This window comes from Pinus tabuliformis, chromosome 6 (assembly GCF_031772625.1).
Source record: "Pinus tabuliformis cultivar Carrire ecotype Pingquan chromosome 6, CPIR1, whole genome shotgun sequence".
NCBI lineage: Eukaryota > Viridiplantae > Streptophyta > Pinopsida > Pinales > Pinaceae > Pinus > Pinus tabuliformis.
The window spans coordinates 1,505,918,986-1,505,938,462 of record NC_142292.1 but is presented as its reverse complement, the minus strand read 5'-3'; the positions used below and the strand labels follow the sequence as shown (position 1 = coordinate 1,505,938,462).

At 33.5% G+C, this 19,477-nt stretch overlaps 1 pseudogene across 1 annotated transcript in view; it reads right to left on the bottom strand.

Annotated features, from left to right (window-relative positions):
• Window positions 1–14,930, bottom strand: part of LOC149264372 (uncharacterized) — a 48,954-nt pseudogene extending 34,024 nt beyond the window's left edge. Inside the window, exons 1-3 of the transcript XR_016253084.1 lie at window positions 14,850–14,930; window positions 14,637–14,751; window positions 14,295–14,393 (exon numbers count right to left, since the gene is read on the bottom strand). The product of XR_016253084.1 is annotated as an uncharacterized LOC149264372 (transcript). The remainder of the gene's footprint in view (window positions 1–14,294; window positions 14,394–14,636; window positions 14,752–14,849) is intronic.
• Between the last annotated feature and the right edge of the window lie 4,547 nt (window positions 14,931–19,477).

Here is a 19,477-nt window from a genome sequence, read left to right as displayed (position 1 = left end):
ACGATCAATGAGTTTGATTTTGAGATGATATACATCAAAGGAAAGGAGAACAAGGTTGAAGATTCTCTTAGCAGGTGGATACAAGTAAATCATATAGAAGTATGAGTTCTTATGGGAAAAATCTATAGGATAGGATCTTGCAGGTAGGTCAACGGGATGTCAGGTATATGGAGATTGTGCACAGGTTGGAACAAAGTATAGGAAGTGGTATAGGTACATGTATAGGTACAGGTGCACAAGATGTCGACTATTTTCTAATAGCAGATGGATTAGTAAGGTTTAGAGAAAAAATATATGTGCCAGAGAACAGTGAGCTCAATAAGGTGATCTTGAGATATTTTCAAGTGAAACCATAATTAGGTCACCCAGGTTATAAGAAGACATTGACCGCAGGGAAGAAGTTTTATTATTCATAAAATTTGAAGAAGGATGTAGAAAATCTTGTGGCTAGATATTTGGATTGTCAGCAGGTAAAGGCAGAGTGTAGGCATCCAGGTGGACTGCTACAAATGATTGTGATTCCATAGTGGAAATGGGAAGTCATTTCCATGGAATTTATCACAAGTTTACTAAGGAAAGTGAGACGACGTGATTCCATCACAGTTGTGGTGGACAGGTTGACAAAGGTTGTGCACTTCATTTCAGTGAAGTCTACATTCTCACCTAGCAATATGGCATAGGTGTTCATCAGAGATCTGGTTAGATTCTGTGGTGTTCCAAAGAATATTGTGTGAGATAGGGATGCAAAGTTCACTTCCAAGTTTTCGAAGGAGTTGTTTACAGGTTTGGGTACAAAGTTGTCTTTCAGTACGACGTAACATCTATAGACAGATAGACAAATTGAGAGGTTCAATAGGATATTAGAGGACAGGTTGACGATGTATGTGATGCATCAACAACAGAAGTGGGAAGAGTATCTTCCACTCATAGAGTTCACTTACAACAGTGGGTATCAAGAATATTTGAAGATGATTTTGTTTAAGACATTGTATGGGCAGAGTTATAATACTTCCATCAGTTGGAGTGATCCAGTTAACCTGGTGTTGTTTGGAATGGACATGTTGGTGGAAATGGAACATGAAATGTAGGTAATCAAGAAGAATCTGAAACCAACACAGGATAGGTAGAAGATCTATGTAGATTGACATAGATCATTCAAGCAGTTCCAGGTTGGGGAATAGGTATATTTGTGCACCAAATTGAAGAAGATATCCTTGCAGATTGGATCATGTTCCAAGATGGCACCACAATTTTGTGGACCTTTCAGGATTATTAAGAGGATGAGACTAGTAGCCTATCAACTTGCACTACCTCCAACGGTAAAATTCCATGATGTTTTCCATGTTTCATTTCTTAAGAGGTATGTTTTATCATGTGATTGAATGGTTTGTATTGCAGGTGGAGCCATATGGAGAATTCTAGGTAGAACCTCAATGTATATTGCAGAGAAAGTTGGCTATGCTCTAGAACCAAGAAATTGAGTAGGTTAAAGTGCATTGCAAACAATTTGGGCCCAATGAAGCTACATGGGAGATGGCAAATCAGATGTTGGTTATGTATCCTTCCTTATTCACTAGTTGAGTGGATGTTTTGGTATATGTATTTAGTATATGTTTTGGGGATGTTTGGTATAGGTACATATGTATGTGGATGTAAATACCACCATGAGCTAAGTTATAAAGATCCAATAATAGGTATGGGTGTCATGCCATTACATTTGTTATGTTTTATGTTGTCATGTTGGTTTTCTTTAAGAAAGTTTATCATTGTAAATACTGCATCGAGAAATATGCTTTCTTTTTAGTGGCTTTGATGAGGTATAGGTGTGGTTGAACACCAAGGACAGTGTCCCCCAAGGGGGAGGGTTCTATTACAACCCTAGTGAAAATTCCATGTAATAAAGTCAATAAAGGAAAAAATAATAACCACGGTTGATGGGACACTTATTCCAAGTTGAATGTTGGGCAAGACATCCTAGTGTGGGTGTTCATTGGTTTACTATGGCTAAGGAAATTGGCGAAGACAATAGCTAAGGCATTTGAAAAGGAAAAGTGGTAATTAGGAGAAAAGGAAGGTGAAAGGTCACAGGTTTCTTGTGAGGAGGAAAATGAAGAAAATAGAAGCCTAATTGATAAAAAGGCTTCTGAGGATCAATTGGTACCTTTTGTCAATTCACTTTTGGAGCTCTCTCATTATTCTCTCTCTCTCTCTCACTCTTGGACATAGATTTCTCTTGTAGCACTTTGGCATTAGATCAAGAAAGGTAGAAAAGGAAAGAGGAAGGAAGGAGCAAGCAAGGAAGAGAAGGATCAGGAAGCTACAACAAGATTCTTTGTAGGTATCACTTTGCATGTCTCTTTTCCTTACTATATTCCGCATGCATGGTATTGCATGTGGTTCTTTTTTATTATGGCATGGGTTTTTCTAGGTGTGATAGTGTTTTTAGCCTAGCCTTTCCTTCTTTTCATAGCCATGGTGTGATGGGGTTCTCATGTTTTGGTTGAGTTGGATTTGATGCTTAGTGAGGTGGATCTCTAAATAATAGAACACATGGCCTGGAAACAACTAAACTGGACTGTGGGTTGTGGTAAAGCCAAATTTTGTGTTTTCTCGGTGGGCCTAGGAATCCTCGATCGATGAATGGTGGGATATGTGGTAAAGCCTAGAACTGGGTGCTCTCCATCAGGCCTAGTAATCCTAGGATGGGATAAGTAGTAAAGCCTAGAGAGTGGGCCTTGGTTTAGGGACTAATGATCCAATCTGGATTACGGTAAAGCCTAAGAGACTACGAGACAGGAAAATTCCTCACAATGTAGGTGGAGAAATCTAGTGGCATCCATGCTTGTTTTATCCTAGTGGTTTGGTGGAGATCATGGTAAATCTTATTATTACATGTTTATTGTTTTGGTCCACTTATCCATTGTGGATTGCGATAAAGATTGGTTTATATTGATCAAGGTGAGGTGGTTTAGCCTTGAGATGCCCTGGTTGGTTCTTTTGGTTTGAGTCCCACATTCATGATTGGAATATGACATGAGGGCGAATGGTTGAAGTGAGTATTATCTTTTCCATTCCATGGTTGGGTGGAACGTGGTAGTCCCATCTCGCATTGGCTTTTGCATCATTAATATGAGGTTATATCTCCTTGTTAATTCATGAGTATTATAATGGTTTACATGTGGATTCTATGGTTGATGTGTGCTTGATATCTCTACTGTTATTATATTAGTTGTAAGCATGTATTATGATAGTGATCATGTATGGATCTCCTCATGTTTTTATTTGTGAATGAATGGATAATGTATCTATAAACTAATAGATGATAATGCAGCTAATGATATAAGGGAACAATGCTTTTTAACATTTTTTAGATAAGTATGAAACCCCTATGCTCAGATCCGTTGTTTAAACATGTATATTACATATTTGTGACATGTTTGACAAATTTCCTATCATGGCTAGTAGGAGTCTAGTCTATACCTTGTCATTATTTTTGCAAATGAATCATTTTTATGTTGTGTAAATTCATTTCCAAATTTGTCGTTGAGTTATGGGCAGTAACTTGGGCTTTGGGCCTGGAAAAGTAGCACAAATCCCGAAGTCACAAGCATAGGTTTGAGGAGAGAAGTCCCTAGACACGTTTATACCCATGTTGTGGGACCTTCTAGAGGCTCCTAGATGCATGCATGTCCATATCAAGGGAGAGTATATGGGTTTACTTGTATAAAACTTCAGTTGGTCTCAGGGGTTGGTTACCTTAGTTGTTGGGATGGCTCTTGGTAGTTCGGTTGCTTATGTGGAAAGTTTGTATGATGTGTTTCCGTCGATTCCACTTCCTTAAGGTCACCTAGGAGGTTGAATCCCATCATTGTGGCATATCATGGCATGCTTACCTTGGCTAGAAAGTTACTTGGGTAGATGTGGGATGAGGGTTTTTTAGGGAGAAACTCATATATTGTGAACGATACCTTTCAAATGCAGGAAATGTCACGAATATGGCCACTTATTTAGGAAATGCACTCTGAACTAAACCCAAATTCCTTCACAAGTGGAGCATCATAGTATTATGAAGGGTTTTAAAAATTCTCAAATAAAAATAAACAACTAATAAGAGAATTCATCATTACTCGGCCTTCCTAACAGAGGAAGATATCCCCAAGAAAATGAGGAAAAAATGGAAAAAACTATTGAGAACATAAATACTCAAGAAGACATATAGGGGAATGAAGAAAACTAAAGGGGGGAGTTGAAGAAGAAGGGACATATAGAAGACACAATAATGGAAGAGGAGGAGAAAAAGGAACTAGACATAGAGCAGCAAGAGGATGTACATCTCAGACATAGAGATATCCAAATGATAACATTAGAATGGAAATCCAAATATTTGGTCACTATACTAGAACATCGTCGCCAATTAATAACTTGAGCTTATCTCATATCTCAAAAAAGGTGGCACAAGCAAGAACCAGATAACTCCTCAAAAACCTCATCTATATATTTAGGAGTTAAAAGTCATATCAATAAGGAACTTCCCAAGGGGGAAGGAAGATTAAAAACTAGGTAGAAATAATAATAAATAGCTTATCTATGAAATGGGGGAATGCTTAGTTAACACTGGTAGAGTGGTCTTGACGATAGAGGCCTTTCAACCTCCCCCTTCAAATCCTGATGAAATTAATATCATGGAATATTAGGGGTGTCAATGGAAAAACCAATCAAAGACTCCTAAAATAAATTGAACAACAAAACCTTGACATAGTCATGATGCACGAAACTAAATGTCTAATGGAATAATTCAAAAAAATCTCCAATTCTATGAGAAAATATTGTCAATTAATAGAAAATGTTTCTTGTGGACCATCACAAGGCATATCAATCCTATCAAACCATGACAATATAAAATTTCTAGAGTCCTTATCCATGCCAGAAAATTTAAAAATTCAATTTCAAATATTAGGCTCCTTAATAATTGTATTCATCACCAATGTGTATGGCCCAATTGTATTCATGCAAAATAAAATCATTCATATTGAATCTTTGAAACCTAGTAAAAATTAAAGGATATAATTATTGGATAATTAAATAGGATTTCAACAAGATATAATTCCGCTAAGGAAAAAGTTGAGGGATTAGAAGATTAGATGAGGATTCCCAATTCTTCACATACTTCTTGAAACACTTAAAACTAGTGGACCAAGAAGCCAACAATGGTAAATTCACTTGGAAAAATAAGAGAGGAGGTTACTCCTAGGTATCATCACAGCTTGATATATTTTTCTATCTGAAACTATCTTCTTGTGGGGTCTCAATTTTGAAGCTAAAATATTGCATTATCATATTTCTAATCCTTGGCCCACAAAACTTTTCATGAACTAGAAAGGAACTCCAAGGAACAACCTTTCTACTTTGAAACTTTTTGGAAGATGAACCTCTCTTTTAAGAGAAACATTGAAAATTAGTGTTATGAATTGAATTCCATAGAAGGCAATACCATGTACCAATTTTAGTAAAAAAAAATATTAACGAAAGAAGAAAGGAAATGATCATAGTAGAATTCGTCAACATACATGAATAGAAGTAAAAATTGGAAAAATAAATGGAGAGAATCCAATAAGAAATCATACAAGAAGGAAAAACTGAAGCATTAGAACACAAAGAATCCATTACTAGAATTGAACTTGAAGAAAACTTGAAACGAGGAGAAATTCTCTGGAAGAAAAAACTCAAGAGTAAAATGGTTAAAAAGGGAGATAAAAGAAATTTATCCACAGATAAAGGTCTCAATACTAAAAAAAAAATATAATACTCATCCTCAAGAAATCTTAAATCGAAAATCATGAGAGCCACTAGGAAACTACTTTAGAACTCAAGAAATATTTAATGAGCTTCCAATGGAACTAGTAAGGGATACAAGAGCTATAATAATAAAAACATATACCTAAATTTATCATTGATGAACATAATAATATTCTTATGAGAGAGGTCACTCTAGTAGAGGTGGAAGAAATAGTAATGGATATGCCCAAAAACAAAGCCCCAAGGCCAAATAGATTCACTACATAATTATTTTAGGAATGCCAACAGGTTATTAGCAAAGCGTTAAACATAATTGGAATGTGAAGAGACATGAATGATAAAATAGTGAATTGAATTTTACTATTAACATAGATGTACGTTTATAATAGATTCTTGTGATTGTTGGATTCATCTTCAACGTATCTTGGACTCCTTTGACTTTTTATCCTCCACGCAATGACCCTTGGAGGATTAGGTGTATAAAATCCCCCCTTTAATCTGAAGGGGTATGTATGAGTCCCAGAAGAGAGATGTAATACAAAATGTGAAAAAATATGTATGAAAGCACTAGGCTGAATGTGCTCTCTAAAATGTTGGTATGAGTGGGTGGTTTAAGGATTACCACCAACACTGGAACGCTTAGTGTATTTCCCAAAACTATTCCAAATCTGGTAAGAAGGTGAAATATTCTACTAGAGGAAGTTTCCCTAATGCTTTGGAGAGGGAGACCTTCAACCTGGAAAAGGGAGGTCTACAACCTGCGATGGTTTAAGGATGACCACCAACTCTGGAATGCTTAATGAAATTCTAGGAACTTCCAGAACTGGCAAGAAGTTGAAGTATTATGCTAGAGGAAGTGTCCCAAATTATTTGAACGGGGAGAAGTTCAACCTAAAAAGGGAGGTCTCAACCTCGCATAGATGGTTTAAGGCTGGCCACCAACCAAAGGCATGCTGAAGGGCATCTCTCTCTATGGATATAACATTGAATCTGGTATGGTAGGTTGTGGCTCAAGGTCGCTTGATGTGGTTTTGAAACTTTTATATGGCCATCACTTACCCTGTTATCAGATAAAAGGTGAGAAGATGGAGAAAAATCAACTTCAATACTATTCAATACTCTAGAAATTTTTTTGAAATTTGAATCAAATATATTCTTGGTTGTTGAAGCCCATTGCCAAGAAGTGATCCATCCAAGATGAATCTTTGTTCTTCCAGGAGGCTTATTTTTTGAACATTTGTTTAAAGAATAATCGATTTTATGACAGTGCTCACATGGATGAAGATCAAAACATTGATCTTTCATATGGACATCTTTGTCATAATGTTGGGATATGAAATTATGTTGTGGTTGTTATGGAAGAAGAGCAGGAATAGGTGACGGTGAATTGTCATGAAGAAACCCAACACTTTGAAATTGAATGGGCTTGGAATAGTCTGGAATATGAAAGGAGGCCTCCTTATCATATCCAAGACCTGTTGTGTTCTTTTTGTTAACAAGCTCTTCCCAAGGTCTGATGATTGCCTTGGAATGTCCAGACTGAATTTCCACACGTGTATTCAAATATGCTTCTGAAATAAGCACTTGATCTGAATCAACCTCTACATTATTGACTTGATGACTTGCTAGATGCTGATAGGATCTTGTTTCAAAGTTAGATAGGGGATTGTTCTAAACAAAAATAAGTTCAGAAGGATGTCTTTTCTGTTGTAATTCATCTATTTGTAATTGTGATTCAAGTTGTAAAAACTATATCTTCCCTTGTGCATTTTGCAGAAAGAGATTTTTTTATTTTTTCACTGTATCAAAAATAGTAGAATGTATCATAGTTTTAAGAACTCTAAAACTTTACCAATTCTAGTATTTTCAAAGAAAAAACTCAATCTCATCAACTAGAGAGTGTTAGTTTCAACTAATAATGCACCTTGAAAGGAGTGATAATGAAGCAAATGCACAATTTTGTTGTAGATCCACAACGAAACAAATATGCCAATCAAGAACCAATTGTCACACTAAAAAATGATAATGATTAAAGAAATAAAATGAGAAAGTGTTGATAGATCTTCTAAGTAATGTTCTTTTGTAATAAACCCAAGCTGCCTCTCTTGTTAATATCATGACCATACATCATTCAATTGATCTCTTTGTACTTAATATCACTTACCATATTTGCTTCATAACTAACAAGATGCATATGCATTTATGGACCTTCATATCGGTATGAATTTACAAGTGCTGCCAGCAACTTACAAAATTTTGCAACTTGTATCTATATCCACGTCAACTCATTTTTTTTTGGACCGAATATAATATGCTTTCCTTGCTAACAATGCTTTAGCTAAAGGTTGAATCTCCAAAAGCACTATATAATTTTCATTTCACTTCTTTATTGCATCTTGAGATAATACCATGACATGAGTATGCCGATATGGTAGCATTGGTATGGGAGTATGAACGGTATCGATGTGACGGAAGACAATATTCAACGTATGGTATAGCGGTATTCAATGAAATGGTGTGAGGTATGGTATGGTGTTGCAGGCCAGAAGTTGTATGGCGGTATTGATATGGCGCAACTGCTATGTGGTATGACTATAATATGAATTCAACGTAATACATGTGGCATGGTTGTTGGGTGGTATGTCATGTCATCCAACAGGAGGCAACGAGAGACAAGGGAATACCATTCAGTGTGTTGGGTGGGTGTGTGGAATCAGGCCAAGGAGTCAGGCAACCTCAAACAACCATTTAACAACGTTTAAAGTGGGAGACGAGCTTGTATGTAGTATGGAATATGTGGATACCAAAGCAGAGTCGGAGGTGGTATTAACATATGGTGCAGCACATATAAACCTCAAGGGTGGTAATAACTGTGATATGTAAGGAGTAGATGTATTAAATGTGGTATGATGGGAGCGGTATTAACTATGGTATTAACCATCATATGGATAGTGTATGGTAGGACACGATAGGGCGTGTAACAGTCACCACCATTCAATGTAATAGTGGAGTCGGAACTCCGTCTATAAAAGCCGTTAATATGTACTAACACTCCTACACTCCAACATATTTGTAAAAGAGACACAATTATTAAATATTGGCATACCATTTGCACAAGAGAGATTTAATGCACCTCTATTCTACTCTCACAGCACCAGAGCTCCTCAAGCCAACAAACGTCTGACACCCTCATGCGTTCAACATCTCGAAGCAGTAAACTCTAAATGGGAGTAGAAAATTGGCAGAATATAGGAGTTACAAGTATAAAAAGGAACCCGGGAGCTCTAGTACCATGTTAAACAGACATGGAATGTGAAGAGACATGAATGATATAAGAGTGAATTTCATTTTACTATTACCATATATTTATAATACATTTTGGTAATGGTTAGATTCATCACACCGCAACCCTTAGATGATTAGGTGTCCAATACAAAGACATGGTGCACTTATTGCAAATTCAAGGAAATCATCTTCCCTAGTCACGACCTTAGATTTAACTGTTATGGTTCTAGTTCCAAAGAAATCTCATTTTGAAAACCATCCAGACTTCAAACCCAATACTCTTTGCAATGTAATATATAAATTAATTTCAAATTTCATAGCTAATAGAATGAATCCTCTCCTCCTAGAAATAATCTCCTAGGAAAAATAGGGTACGTAAAGGGAATGAAAATCCTTAATAGTATTTTTATAGCTGAAAAATATATACACACCCTCTTTTCCTTCAAAAAAATTTGGTATGATCATCAAACATGATATTTCAAAGGATTTTGATAGGCTCAACTCGAAATTCATTTTCCATGTGATAATTCTTTTTTTATTTATTTTGGAACTTGGATTTCGTGGGTCATGTAACTAATAACAATATTTTTTTCTCTTTCTTGGTTAATGAATCTCCCTCTCAAAATTTTTATCCGTCCCACAATCTTAGACAAGGAAAACACCTATCCCCATATCACCTCCTCCTCATTGAAGTACATTTAAGTAAAGAAATCAAGCATGTTATCTCATAGGTTTCATTAAGAGGGATACTCTTATAGCTTGGTTGAGATTATGTGGATTGGGCCTAAGAGAGCTAGAAATTCTCATTCAAGCCCTGGGAACCAAAATGTGGTGGATATGTCTTAAAAACCCAAGCGATCTATGGAGAAAAAAATGGAAAAATAAACACACTCTGGACATCAATCAATATCACTAGTACATGTACATGAACAAATAAAAGGATAACATTTATGAAACTAGGCATGGAACAATAGACACTTTATTCAAGATCATTTATTTTCCGAAGTTTGGGATATAAACTTATCCCTCTTTAGGAAGACTCCTAGAAGCAATGGCCAAGACTTGAATAAGAATGGGATGTTTAAAACCTCAAATCTAGCCTTAAAATCACAAGGAAAAACATTGGTTATGCACTTCTAGATTTAAACATAGATGCAATACTAGTGGATACATTGGGAAGAAAACATATAGTACCCAAACATCATTAGCAAAAAATCTAAGAAGACCCTAATGAAAGAGCTAGAGATCAAGAAAAATGAAAGATAACATGGGAATGACATCCTTCAGTAGGGGTATAAACCCAAAGGTACTTTCAATATAATGTAGGCATAAAATATCCTTGTGATAACTTTGAAATAAAATTGTGGAAAGCCAAAACATGCCCAAAATAAATTTCTTCATGTGGTTACTCTTGCAAACTAAAATACTAAACTGGGATAAATTAGAGGGTTTTAGGTCCGAGTAAGGTGTCACCTATGCATGAAAATTATAAAAAGAGTTGAAAAAATTCTAAGTTATTGTGATTTTTCTTTAGAGTTATGTGAGAGATTGACAATAATATTCAAACAAATAGATATAACAAGGGATAGCATACACTCCACAATTAAAGACTAAAAATCAATGCCCTTCAACAATATCATCTTAAAAGGAGCCTAGAAACTCTTCCCACAATTCATTGTATGATAAGTATAAGAGGAATGAAATAGGAAAATATTCAAATAAAAACCTATGGATCTAGATACCATTTGGTAGTTAATCCTGAGGAAAGTAAGGCAATTTGTTCTAATCACTCCATGTACAAATTAGGTTTGGGAATGTTACTCAAAGGAGTCCAACGTACTTAAATTATTAGGACTACAAAAATATGTCTTTACTAATCAATTTTACACCCCTCATCCTAATTCATGTCTTAATAAATGGTTTCCCCCTCCACAGGGATTCCTTACACTGAATTACATGCAACCTCTAAAGGAAAACTAGCCCCATATAGTTATGGATGAGTCTTCAGAAATGAGAAGGCATATCTCTCTCTCTCTCTCTCTCTCTCTCTCTCTCTCTCTCTCTCTATATATATATATATATATATATATATATATATATAGATATATATATACATATATACATATATATATATATATATATATATATATATATATATATATACATATATATATATATATATATATATATATATATATATATACATATATATATATATATATACATACATATATACACATATACACATATATATACAGATATATATATATATATATATATATATATATATATATATATATATATATATATATATATATATATATATATATATATGAGAAATTGGCAATGACATCAACAATGCATATGAGCTTCATCCTTTATATCAAGGGCTAATTATAATAAACCCACTAAATATACAAAAAAATTTCATAGAAGGGGACTCCAAAATCACCAATACAATGATATAAATATATATATAATGGCTAGACTCTAGTGAAATTCACCAAGATTTGGAGGCTCATAACTAATCTAGAAGGAATCATGGAAAATTAGCTAAAATTACTACCTTGATTCCTGTGCATCTATTAAGAAATGGAAATAAATTAGCTAAAAAACCCACCAATTTAGTACTAAAATATAATGGATAATTTCTAGATGTCAACTAAAATAAACACATCCTGGACCAATTAATGGTTTCCTACAAAGAATTAGCAAATCAAGTCCATATTTCCCATAGAGGGTGTTCAAGGAAGGTAACTCTCCCTAGTTCAGGATGAGTGCTATGATCACAAAAGAATAAGGAAATTTTCCTTTCATTTGTCAACCTTCATGGTCCATCTAACTCCACATTATGGAAATCATAAGAACATGTTTAAGGAAAATTTCAGTGCTCATGTATTCAACCATGTGAAATTTGGGCATTGTACACTCAATTTCGATCTTGACATGTAGGGGAATTCCGGGACTCATAATGGCTAGTCTGAACAACTAACCATAATGCTAAGGGATGGCTAGGTAAGGTAAAGGACATAAGGCTTAGTGATGGTTGTGTGAATATAAATTTCCAACCATGGACTATAAGGAGTTTGGATGGTGTTTTTGGTTTGAAAATATTGCTCCACAGAATTGGTGAGGAATGTTGGATTGGTAATCTTACATGGCTAGAAAATATTCAGGAAGATAAATATAGCAATCTCAGTGGCTATAGGTTTGTTATTAGCATCATCTCTATTTGGAATTATGCTTCAATTCTAGAAGTTCTCTAAACTACATTGAATTCAATTTTTCACTTTGAGGGCTTCCAATATTTTGTTGCTTATAGGTTTAATTATTTTGGGGGGCTTGATATTCTCATTGACCTAAATTGCTTACTCTCCCCTCATTATATACACTATTTTAGCTCTATCTCTCCTTTTATATTCTCTCCCATACTTCTCTTCTTTCATCTCTTAATTATTGACTCTCTGATAGTTGAATTTACTTTCTCACCCTCCCCTTAATTTAATTCACCTACTTAGGTATAATACTCTTTCCCTGCCCCCTAGATTAGATCACTTTCTTTTATTGAAAGGTTCCTCACCTGGCTCCCTTACACAAGCCCCTCACTTGGATTCCTCCCTTTGTTTGCTTCCTATTACTATTGTTAGGCATCAGTTATGAGCTCCTTAGTGCAATGGAAGAAGAGGATGTCTTGGTCTCTCCCCTCCTTTAGAGTTTAGTCCTTCTTCGACTCAACAAATGTGGGCTGAGACAGCTACAACTACCAAGGTAGCCATGGAATGTTAAAATGATATAATCCCTACAACTATTCAAAGGGTTGTTCTTGACATGGAAGAATAGCTTTGTCAGTCAAGATGTTTTATTCCATATAGAAATATAGAACTAGAAACTAGGGAATTGATACCTAAAGTAGGGAATTCCACTAGGGCCACGGTTACCTCATACATGTAAATTATAACTCTATATTGGCACATAAAACCTTAATTAGGAGGGTACTCACTGATAGGGAAGATACATAGTTAGAACTGACCATATGCATGGCAGAGATGCTAGATAGAGTTGATAAGATCAATAGAAAAATCAAACTACTTTCCAAGAATTTAAAAAACCTTGACTTTTCATCCTCTAACAGTGTGAAGCACATAAAATAAACATCTAAACATAGGCTTGCACTCATTAACATTAGCTCACAACACTATTTAAAATGACATAATAGGTGTACACATAAATTGAAAATGATTAATTAATAAATAAAAATAATTACAAAAAAACTTCTCATTCCTCACACTCACTCACACTCTTCTACATCATACATTCCTCATAGGATTGCCTCAATTTATACAGATGGATTACAACCCAAGGTAGGTTCTAGATCCCTAATCTAACTCCCAAAACATCTCTCTTGATCCCTGAAACCTCTCATTCAATCCCTTATCCCTAGATAAGAGCTAACTAATACATAATCTTCTCAAACCTTCCACAATGCCCTCAAATATTTTCCTATGTACAAGAGCTATCATTCTCTCTTAAAAACTATAGGAAAATTGCATTAATTAATTAAATCCTAGCTTTCTAAACTAACTACCCTAAAAAACAATTGACCTAGGTTAGATGCACCTGCATCAGACTCCCCAGGTAAAAATAATCTGTGGTCTCCCAACCATATTTCTTCATAATTGATTACCCATCCTCTTGGATCCCACACTTTAGTTTGTTGTTGATCAATTGCATTGTCATATTGTTTCCATTCTATTGTTTTCCTTTTATGTTTTCCAGGTTTCCAACTTTTATGTTGTAATTCTCCCTTCTCCTTGTTGATATATGCTTGTTGTGTTGTCATCAACAAGATCCTGCCATCTTCTTTCCCTCCTGCAATATGTCTCTTTTGGGACACTTTCACCATCAATAGTCTAATCTATTCAATTTTCATGTCCAACTTGCCTTCTTGCTGGTAAAAATAACCCATTCTTTATTGAAAATGACTATTGCCCTCCATGAATTCACTAGGGTACCACTCATATTCTATCATTCTCTACTTCTTCTCCTTGAAGTCACCCTCATTACTACCACTTTATTGTTTCATTTTCTTTATTGAAACCTCTTCCCCATCCTCTATGAAATTGTTGCGGTCCATTACCATTTCATTTGTTTCATAATTTCTCTTTGGATTGTCCAACCAATCCTCTAAAAAGTGTATTTCCACAGCAACAAACCCATATCTATGCCTTTGTAGACTTGCATAGGTTCCTCCAATGGTTCATGAGCTCTCTTAATTTCAATCTTACTCTCAGTTTCTTGTGATTCTCCACTACCTGAAAACACAAAATAAGTATTAGTTTCAAAATCATGAGACCTAGAGGTCTCTCTTATGGATTCCTACATACAATCCTTCAAGTTGTCCACCTAGTATTCCTCATCTTCTTCAATTTTCTTATTGGTGTCCATATCCATACATTCATCATCCTTGAGTTGTTCTGGCCTCTTTTCATTCTATACAATAGTCTTCAATGACTATTCTTCAAAATAATTTATGGTTCCATTTGTGGGAACCGAACCCACGTTCATTTCATCATCGTTGTCACCAAGCAATGATCCTTTCTCTGGTTCGCAAATGTAAATATTTATCTGGAGTTTCCCTGCTTCTAAATCTTTAGTTTGAGCTTTAGTATTCTTTCCATCAATTGTTTAATTGGCCATTTAATTGTTCTCTTTATTACCCACCCGTGCCTCCGTATTTGTAATAGCTCTAGCAACACATCAAGTCATACTTTTAATTCAGAAATCTCTTTATCGTCATCACCAATGCCAATTTCTATGGCATCATCGTTGTGAATTTTCTCTTCATCCATCTTCATCTTCTTTCGTGAACTTCACTTTGTTCACTGTAACCTGCAACTTAATCTTTTCCAAGTTATCTTCTTTGAACTTGGTCAATGGTTCACTTCAGTTGAACCTTACTTCTAAGCACTCCTTGCTCCTCTTTTTGTTGCAAACAACAACTGCAATAAATCTTCATATTTCCTTTACAATGAATAGAATTTAGGTGTGAGCCCCTGCTGATCATGCACCCATTACAATCACCTTTGACTTGACTTAAATTTCCTTTTGACTCCAAACTTTTACACCAATTCTTCATTAGTGGACCTTGGGTGTTAAGTACAAACGAAAATGCACCTTTTTTATTACAACACACTTTAACAAAATAACTTTTCAAACCCCTCAAATTTCAATCTTATCACTCCAAAAATTTCAAATTTCAATAATAATCACACCTTATCACTCCAAAAATTACAAAAATCACTTATTACTCCAAAATGTTCATTAAAATTTTACCAACATTTCTTATCTCTCATCATATTCACCACTAATTCTCTCACCATCCAAATATTATTCTCCACTAACTCTCAAACATCTTAAGTTTATGAAACATAGAGTTTTAAATTTCATTCTCACCCCAATCTATGTGCATGTTGAATAAAAGATATATAAAATTCATTCTTAATTACGTGACTCCATTCACATTTCACATATATATAAAGTATGTTATAGGGACATTGAAATTAATGTTGAGACTTCATATTTAGGCATACCTCCACTCAAATCATAGGTCAAATGGGACTGGGAGTCCCATTGTATAACTTCATTCCAACACACCTCGATAACCATGGTTGATCACATGCATTAATGCAATTCTCAATGCACATGTATTAAGCAGGTCTATGCTTTCTTACGATCTCACTGAGGCAATTTCCTTAGTCTTGCAGTTTGACTTGGAGACAGATCTCGCTTCTCAAAGGAAACGAATTGGTTGAAAGTATTTCATCAATGAATATCAAAAACTCAAATTTGCATAAATAGATAATCATCAAGGCTCAAAATTTGAGTTACCTTTGATGCATTCTCTAGCTCTCCAGTCAACAATGATGCATAATTTCCTATAGCAATCTCTATGACCAGAGATTTTAACTCACTTTTTCTCATCGATGATGAATGCTCAACCAACAATCAATTGTTTGGATTGCTTTTCATTGTTAATATTTGACTCTTCATCCAGCAAAAATGGTCATTGACCTTTCTACAATTATTGTTGCCCCCTCTGCTGTTTAGTTGATTTTAAATAATACTAGGCACTCCAATAAAGCTTCAACAACACTCTGCTTAATATTTCACGACCCAAGGCAGATGGGTCACCAAATGTTTTTCACTCTAGCAATGCTGCATCAAAAATTTCACTTGAACAATGCTCTCCAATTGCTTCAAAAGTTTCACAAAAATTCACAACAAATTCAACTCCTCCCTAATGTTCTGATACCAAAGTTTGATGCACGTAAAATAAACATCTAACTATATGCTTGCATTCATTAACATTAGCTCACAACATTACTGAAAATGACACAATAGGTATACACATAAACTAAAAATGATTAATTAGTGAATAAAGATAATTACAAGAGAACTTCTCATTCCTCACACTCACTCACACTCTTCTACATCATACATGCCTCATAGGCTCACCTCATTTTATACAAATGGATTTATAAAAATTGACTTCAACTCATTAACATTAGCTCACAACACTACTGAAAATGACAAAATAGTTATACACATAAAATGAAAATGATTAATTAATAAAAATAACTACAAGATAACTTCTCATTCCTCGCACTCACTCACACTCTTCTACATCATATATGCCTCATAGGCTTACCTCAATTTATACAAATGGATTAGAACCTAAGGTAAGTTCTAGATCCCTAAACTAACTCCCAAAAGATCTCTCTTGATCCCTAAAATCTCTCATTAATCCCTTATCTGTAGATAAGAGCTAACTAATCCATAATCTTCTCAAACCTTCCACAATACCCTCGAACCTTTTCCTATTTAGAATAATTATCATTCTCTCTTAAAAAGTATAGGAAAAATACATTAATTAATTAAATCTTAGCTTTCTAAACTAACTCCTCTAATAAACAATTGACCTAAGTTAGATGCACGTATATCACAATGACACTTAGTTACAACTACTAGTCCGATGGGATACTCCTGCACAATGAAGCCGAAAAGATCCAATAATTTGTGGCAAAACTCTTACTTAATGTTATTAGTATGTTTATGAATATAGATTTTACTTTCTATGTTAGTAATAGTTTTTGTTTATGATACTCTCAGATAATGAATAATATTGATAATTTAAAATTTTTGAATCTATGCTACTAGTCTGATTTCCGAAGTAGTAGAGCAAAATATATATATATATATATATATATATATAATTTCCGAAGTAGTAGAGCAATATATATATATATATATATATATATATATATGTATGTATGTATGTATGTATGTATGAGTAATATAAATGGCCTCATGTTACAAAAAAAAAATTTATAATTACTTTTATATTCAAGATAAACTCAACATGTCACTTTGGTCATTGAACTCAAGTAGAAAAGATAACCATGGAAAAAACATGACTACCTACTTCCCATGATTTAAAGAGGGTGCCTAGGGTAAATCCCCTCATTAATTTTAAATAGTTTTTTTTTCATGTATTAATTTTTTTTTCCTTTTCAAAGATTTTAAATGGTTTAAAAAATACATTTTAAATACATTTAGATAATTACTTAAATAAATTGATATTAATGTTAATAAAGAAAATAATCATAATAATATTTATAATGTAGAGAATAGTTTTTCGGATCAATCACATTGTAAGGATTGGGTCGATGTTTCAAACCAACTAATGTGGTTCATCCTCATTACAAGGTGAGAAACTAGTCGATCTAAGAGAATAAATAGCACGGATGCATCAATGTTCACGGAAAGCTATTCAAAATTAGTCATTGGTGAAATAAAATTATTAAGTAATAAGAAGTTTCTTAAAATAACTAATATTTAGTTAAAAATAGTTGTTATGTAATAATTAATTATTTAATATGAATATGTAAATAACTTATCATATATATATATATATATATATATATATATATATATATATATATATATATATATATATATATATATATATACACTTCATTACTTAACTACTTATTTTCAACCTAACATTATTTTTATATTAATATTATATAAAATAATTATCATTTTAATCGATAGATATATTAATTAATTTTAATTCTACCTAACTCACATGTGAGTTAGGTAGAATTAAAATTAATTAATATATCTATCGATTAAAATGATAATTATTTTATATAATATTAATATAAAAATAATGTTAGGTTGAAAATAAGTAGTTAAGTAATGAATTGGTTAGTGATAATATTAAAAAATATAATAATCTATTTACCAATTCATATAATAATATTAATTATGAATAAATTATCATATTAGATAATAAAATAATTAATGTAATATTATTAGGGATGACCTATTCAATGTGAGTTAACATGATTAATTAATATATTTATCGATTAAAATGGTAATAATATCTAAGCGTAATTTATTTATATAATATTAATATTATTAAAAATGAAATAGATAATAATATTTGGTTGAAGATTAGTTATTATGTAAAGAATTAGTTAGGGATAATATTAAAAATAATTTATTTACCAATTCGAATGATAATATTATCTATGAATAATATTTTTAGTCACGATTGACCTATTCAATGGGATTAGGTAGAAAACTAGCAGTTATCATGATGTAATGAATACATTAATATTATTTAAATAAATTAATAAAGAATTAATTATTTTATAATTAAATTATCAATAATATTGTGACAAAAATAGTTATCTAAGATTCTAATAGTTAAAGTGTATAAGTTTGTTAGGAAATATTCATGATAAATATTATTTCCCACTATTTAAGAATCTATTATGAAATTACCAAAAACAATAAGGTCTATTAGGTGGAATTAAACATAAAAGGGTAGATTAACCTCATTCAAAAGGGGAAAAGAAAAGATCAGGAATAATGATAGAAAAAAACAGAAGAATGAAAAAAGATGAGGGTGAGGAAAGGGTGGAGGAGCTAGGAAGTGAGAGCTAGAATCCAACTTTTACTCAATTTCCAACCATCATCCCTATTGAGGTTTTTGGTATGCCTCTCAATCTCAATCACTTCCCTAAGTTTCTTGTGGTGGAAATGAACAATTTTAGCAATGACTCTAGATTCTTCAATGCAGACATGGTGTTTAGATTTCTTAGCATGTTCTGCAAGGGCCGAGGTATAGGAGCGATTGTGTCTGATGTCAACAACATGTTCACTAATCCTCTGCTTAATAGATCTTCTTGTTTCTCCAATGTAGGGGATACCACAGGAGCAGGGAATGAGGTAGACCCCTTTTGAGTCCTTCGGCTCAATAGGGTCCTTGACTGATCTAAGAGAATTTTTAATGGTATTGAGAGGTTTGAAGGAGGAAGAAACATTA